A 5,879-nucleotide genomic window follows, 5' to 3' on the forward strand; every position below is an offset into this window, starting at 1 on the left:
TCATCTCATTGCAATGAGTGCCTGCCAGTGCTGTCCATGCTCCCTTTGTGATGTCCGTGTTCCCCTTGTGATGTCCATGCCTCCTAGTGATGTATATTCCCCTCCCAATGCTGTCTATGCCTCCATGATGTATATACCCTCCACTGATATCTGTGCCCCAAAGTGATGTCTGTGCCCTCCAGTTCTGTTCATGCCACCCAGTGATGTCCATGCCTCCCAGTGTTGTCTGTGCCTCCCCAGTGCTGTATGTGCCCCCCGTGCTGTCTGTACCTCCCAGTGCTGTCTGTGGCCCACAGCCATATATATACTTCCTAGTGATGTATATACCTTACAGCGATGTCTGTACCTCTCAGTGATGTATGTACCCCCAGCATTTCCTGTGATGTATATGCCCCCAGCAACTCCCATCATGTATATGCCACAGTATCTTTTGTGATGTATGCACCCCTCCTTTGCTGTATATTTCCCAGCCCTTCTGTGATGTATATGCCTCTAGCCCCTCCTGTGATGTATATACCCCCAGCTTCTCCTATTATGTATGTGCACCCAGCCTCTTCTGTGATGTCTATGCCCCACATTCTCCTGTGATGTATACACTATAATCTCCTTGTCTCCTGTGATGTATGTGACCCAGCCTCTTTTTTGATGTGTATGCCCCAACTTCTCCTGTGATTTATATACCCCAACCAATTCTATGAAGTCTATGCTCCAGGCTCCTCTGTGTTGTACTGTATATTCTGTAGCCCCATGTCTCCTGTGATGTATATGCTTCCAGCCTCTCCAGTGATGTATAGATGCCCCTGCCCCTCCAGTGATGTGTATGTACCAGCCCCTCCTCTGATGTATATATGTTACCAGCCCCTCCTGTGATGTATATATGTTCCCAGCCCTTCCTGTATACACAGGAGTCCCCAGTGTATCCTATGTGATTTATTTACAGAAGTTCCCAGAGTCTTAGGGGTGCTTCACACACGGCGAGCTCGCTGCCGAGATCGCTGCTGAGTCACGCTTTTTGTGACGCAGCAGTGACCTCATTAGCGATCTCGCTGTGTGTGACACTGAGCAGCGATCTGGCCCCTGCTGCGAGATCGCTGCTCGTTACACACAGCCTTGGTTCATTTTCTTCAAAGGCGCTCTCCCACTGTGACACACAGATCGCTGTGTGTGACAGCGAGAGAGCAACAAATGAAGCGAGCAGGGAGCAGGAGCCGACGTCTGACAGCTGAGGTAAGCTTGTAACCAAGATAAACATCGGGTAACCAAGGTGGTTACCCGATATTTACCTTAGTTACCAGCCTCCGCAGCTCTCACGCTGCCTGTGCTGCCGGCTCCGGCTCTCTGCACATGTAGCTGCTGTACACATCGGGTTAATTAACCCGATGTGTACAGCAGCTAGGAGAGCAAGGAGCCAGCGCTAAGCAGTGTGCGCGGCTCCCTGCTCTCTGCACACGTAGCTGCATTACACATCGGGTTAATTAACCCGATGTGTACTGTAGCTAGGAGAGCAAGGAGCCAGCGCTCAGTGTGCGCGGCTCCCTGCTCCCTGCACACACAGCTAAGCGGTGTGCGCTGGTAACTAATGTAAACATCGGGTAACCATACCCGATGTTTACTTTAGTTACCAGTCTCCGCAGCTTCCAGACGGCGGCTCCGTGCAAGCGCAGCGTCGCTTGCACGTCGCTGCTGGCTGGGGGCTGTTCACTGGTCGCTGGTGAGATCTGCCTGTTTGACAGCTCACCAGCGACCATGTAGCGATGCAGCAGCGATCCTGACCAGGTCAGATCGCTGGTCGGATCGCTGCTGCATCGCTATGTGTGAAGGTACCTTTATTTGTGATGCATATACAGCTGTCCCAGAATCTTTTATGTGATGTGTATACTTTACAAAACTTATTATCACAAAGAGTTAACAATGTTCCAGACAGAGACAAACCTGGAAAAGCAGTTGTGAGAAGCAACATGATCAATGTCACCGAAAATTAATCGCCGCACCAAAGAGAAGCAGCTCCAGCCACCACAGTATGGGTGAGTAATTACTTGCTTGACCAAATATAGCAGGGTAGTTTTCAAGTTCATCATTTTCATTGGCTGCCGAAGGTTGGCAGAAATTTCAAAACGACTCTTGACAAAAAAAAAAAGGTTTTTAACCTCTACTTTAAGGGGTTGAACCCTTATGCGGGCGTCACACGAGACGATATATCGTGCGATATGTCATCGGGGTCACGTCGTAAGTGACGCACACCCGGCATCGTGATATATCGTAGCGTGTGACACGTATGACCGACGGTGAACGAGCAAAAATACTCACCTTATCGTTGCTCGTTGACACGTCGCTCATTTTCAAAAAGTCGTTTCTTCTCTGCGCCAGTAGTTCATAGTTCCCGAGGCAGCACACATCGCTCCGTGTGACACCCCGGGAACGATGAACACAGCTTACCTGCATCCCGCCGGCAATGCGGAAGGAAGGAGGTGAGCGGGATGTTTACGTCCCGCTCATCTCCGCCCCTCCGCTTCTATTGGCCGGCCGCTGTGTGACGTCTTTGTGACACTAAACGTCCCACCTCCTTCAGGAAGTGGATGTTCGCCGCCCACAGCGACGTCGCTCAGCAGGTAAGTACGTGTGACAGGGGTTTAATGACTTTGTGCGCCACGGGCAACTAATTGCCCGTGACGCACAAACGACGAGAGCGGGTGCGATTGCTCATGCAATCGCACTATAGATCGTCTCGTGTGACGCCCACATTAGATTGCTGCTATTGATTGTGACTGTAGAAGCTAGGCAGGTGATTAACGGAAGGAGACCTCCTTTTTCACCCGACTGGTGCCCTAACAATGCAACATTTGACAGTATTTTTGCTCAGAAATTACTGTAATATTGTAATTATTGGAGCAAGAAATAGATGTGTTTCGATTCATCGCACCTTTCACACCAGAATTCTGACCCAAAAATTTTGAAAAGTTGCAAAATGTAGGTGCAACTCCATTATTTTGTATCAAAATAGTTGGACTAGTCGTGGCTCCTTCTATGATCCATGGCTGGATATTTAATTTTTTTTTTTTTCTTTGAAACACTGGTTTGGGCAGCACTACTTAGATGGGAGATTCCCTTTAATTAGACTAAAAGTTGGGGTTTTTTATGCTATAGATTTTTCAGAGTTACCTTCTCATTCGTAAAAAGGCATTGAAATAAAAAAAAAAAAAGCTTCCGCCCGAACAGGGACTTGAACCCTGGACCCTCAGATTAAAAGTCTGATGCTCTACCGACTGAGCTATCCGGGCTTCTATTTGTACTTTGTTTTGTTCCGTATTGTAAATGATAGCACAAAAGCAAACAAAGAAATTAACTTAGTGCAACAATGTATTTCGTTTTATAACCCCTTCACGACTTACTGGTGTGTCATTGGTCGTCTCGCGGTAATCACCACCGGCTGTTGCGGTGAGCCGCTGGTGATCCCTGCACATGTCTGCTGATTTGAACAGGAAGCATGTGGGGCTAACAGGCGCGAGGTGGATCTCGGATCCACCCGTGCCTGCTTGCCACGTAGATCATGCTGTCAAATACTGACAGCTCGATTTAAGTGGCCATGGCGGGGATTGCGCCGTTCCCCGCCGCCATGAGAGTTCCTGTGATGTGATCACAGGGAGCTGATTGTTGTCATGGTAGCTCGGTGTGATATGATGACCCCTGATGGGACCATGATGTATTTTCTGCCAACAGAGCGGCGGCTCACATAGGAATTCTCCATTTCTGCTGATTAAAGCTGTACAGCCCTGATCAACAGAAATGAAGAAGCAACCAGACTGCTGATCCTTATAGTCCCCTATGGAAACTAGTAAAATAAATAAAAAGTGTAAAAAAAAAAAAGGTTTTTCAAAAAATGAAACAAACCCTAAAAGTTCAAATCACCCCCATTCACCCCATTGAAAACAAAACCGTTAAAAAATAAAATATGTATACTTATGTGGTATCGCCGTGTTCAGAAATGCCCGATCTATCAAAATATCAACTCAATCTGATCGGTACACATTGTGGCACTGAAAAATTTGTTTAAAATGCAATAACAGGCGATCAAAAATTAGCATTCGCACAAAAATTTTATGATTAAAAACGTCAGCTCAAAACACAAAAAATAAGCCGTCACTGAGCCTCAGATCCCGAAAAATGAGAGTGCTGCGGGATTCTGAAAATGGCGCCAAAAGCGCACTTCTTGTTTTGGAAAAGCTTCTGAATTTGTATTCATGTTTGGTGTCTACGAACTCGTACCGACCTGAGGCATCACAGAGACACATTAGTGTTACCATATAGTGAACACGGTGAATGAAATAGCCCCAAAACAATCGTGCAATTGTATTTTTTTGGAATTTCACCACACTTTTTCAATACACTATTTGGTAAAACTAATGGTTTAATTCAAAAGTACAAAAAATAAGCCCACATGTAGCAATATTGATGGAAAAATAAAAAAAAGTTACTGCTCTTGGAAGAAAGGGAAGAAAAAATGAAAACAGAAAATCGGCCAAGGTGAAGGGGTTAAAGGGGAGACAATTATGGATGCACTTACATTGCCACACACCCTCTCTTTTTTCTGTAGTAAGTCACAATATCTAATGAAAGCTGAACTACATCACCTGTAAAATAAAATTAAACTTATTATGATAGTATTAATAATATTACATTATTCATATAGAAACTTTTAGATTAATGAAGAAAAAAAGTAATTTCCCTGACCGGTAATCAAACCCGGGCCGCGGCGGTGAGAGCGCCGAATCCTAACCACTAGACCACCAGGGAAGGATGACTCCATTGCCTGTAGATTACAATGGCAAACTGCAGTGAGGTGGTGAGCAGCAGATTACCTTCCCTGAGACGGTTTCTGATAGTAGGACACATGTGTTTTATATGAGAAGAGTCAATTGGTGGTGCTAGAGTTTGCTTCTGGGAAGAGTGAAACAAGTGGAACAATATCTGATAACATCGTAGGGAGGACAAAAATCAGGGCAGAGGAAGAGTGACAAAAGAAAGCGCCCAACGTGGGGCTCGAACCCACAACCCTGAGATTAAGAGTCTCATGCTCTACCGACTGAGCTAGCCGGGCTCTTTGTTTGCAGTAGTGATCTTGTTATGTGTGACACCTACCAGCGATCAGGCCCCTGCTGTGAGATCTCTAGTCGTTGCAGAATGGTCCAGGCCATTTTATTCAAAGGCGATGTCCTGCTGGGCAGGACACATCGCTGTGTTTGACACTGTGTGACAGGGTCACAGTGACTGCTGAGATCGTTATACAGGTCGCTACTGTGACCTGTATTGTTCCTGCATCGCTGGTAAGGTCTGACTGTGTGACATCTCACCTGCGACCTCCCAGCGACTTAACCTGCGATCCCTATCAGGGACCGCTGGTAAGTCGTTGTGTGTGACTGGGTCTAATATTTCAGCTGTAGACCTTTAGTTTGATCTGACATGGAGCAGATCACCTGGTGCCATATTTCTGACAGCTCAGCACAGTATAGACTGGTCTCTACACCTCTGATAAGATTGTTTATTAATGTCGGAAACAAAGAAAGATAAAGGCAATGGGAATTTAGAGGTGTGAACAGACATGTGAGACGTCTCCTCCCAGCAGTGTTATTTGATCACCAAAGCAAAGGTCAGTATGAGACATGACGGACACCGGGAGACAATATGGAGCCCATTCTCTCATAGCTCCAATTACAGGACGCGCTGGTATCACTGAGCTCTTCACCACCAGCTGTTCTTTCACATGGTAGTAAAGGCAGCTGACACGGCCTTATGTTATACACGGTGGAGGGGGCTGAATTAGAAGCCTTAATGTAGAACTTGTGTCCATCATGCGCACCTTCTTCCAAAATCACAATCGAAGG

General features: G+C 46.4%; 2 non-coding genes across 2 annotated transcripts; both read right to left on the minus strand.

Moving 5' to 3' along the window:
• Nucleotides 1–3,205: 3,205 nt before the first annotated feature.
• On the minus strand, nt 3,206–3,278 carry TRNAK-UUU (transfer RNA lysine (anticodon UUU)). The gene has a single exon. It is a non-coding gene; the product is annotated as a tRNA-Lys (tRNA).
• A 1,744-nt stretch (nt 3,279–5,022) lies between these two features.
• Nucleotides 5,023–5,095, minus strand: TRNAK-CUU (transfer RNA lysine (anticodon CUU)). The gene has a single exon. It is a non-coding gene; the product is annotated as a tRNA-Lys (tRNA).
• Between the last annotated feature and the right edge of the window lie 784 nt (nt 5,096–5,879).

The sequence above is a fragment of the Anomaloglossus baeobatrachus genome, chromosome 4 (genome assembly GCF_048569485.1).
Source record: "Anomaloglossus baeobatrachus isolate aAnoBae1 chromosome 4, aAnoBae1.hap1, whole genome shotgun sequence".
NCBI lineage: Eukaryota > Metazoa > Chordata > Amphibia > Anura > Aromobatidae > Anomaloglossus > Anomaloglossus baeobatrachus.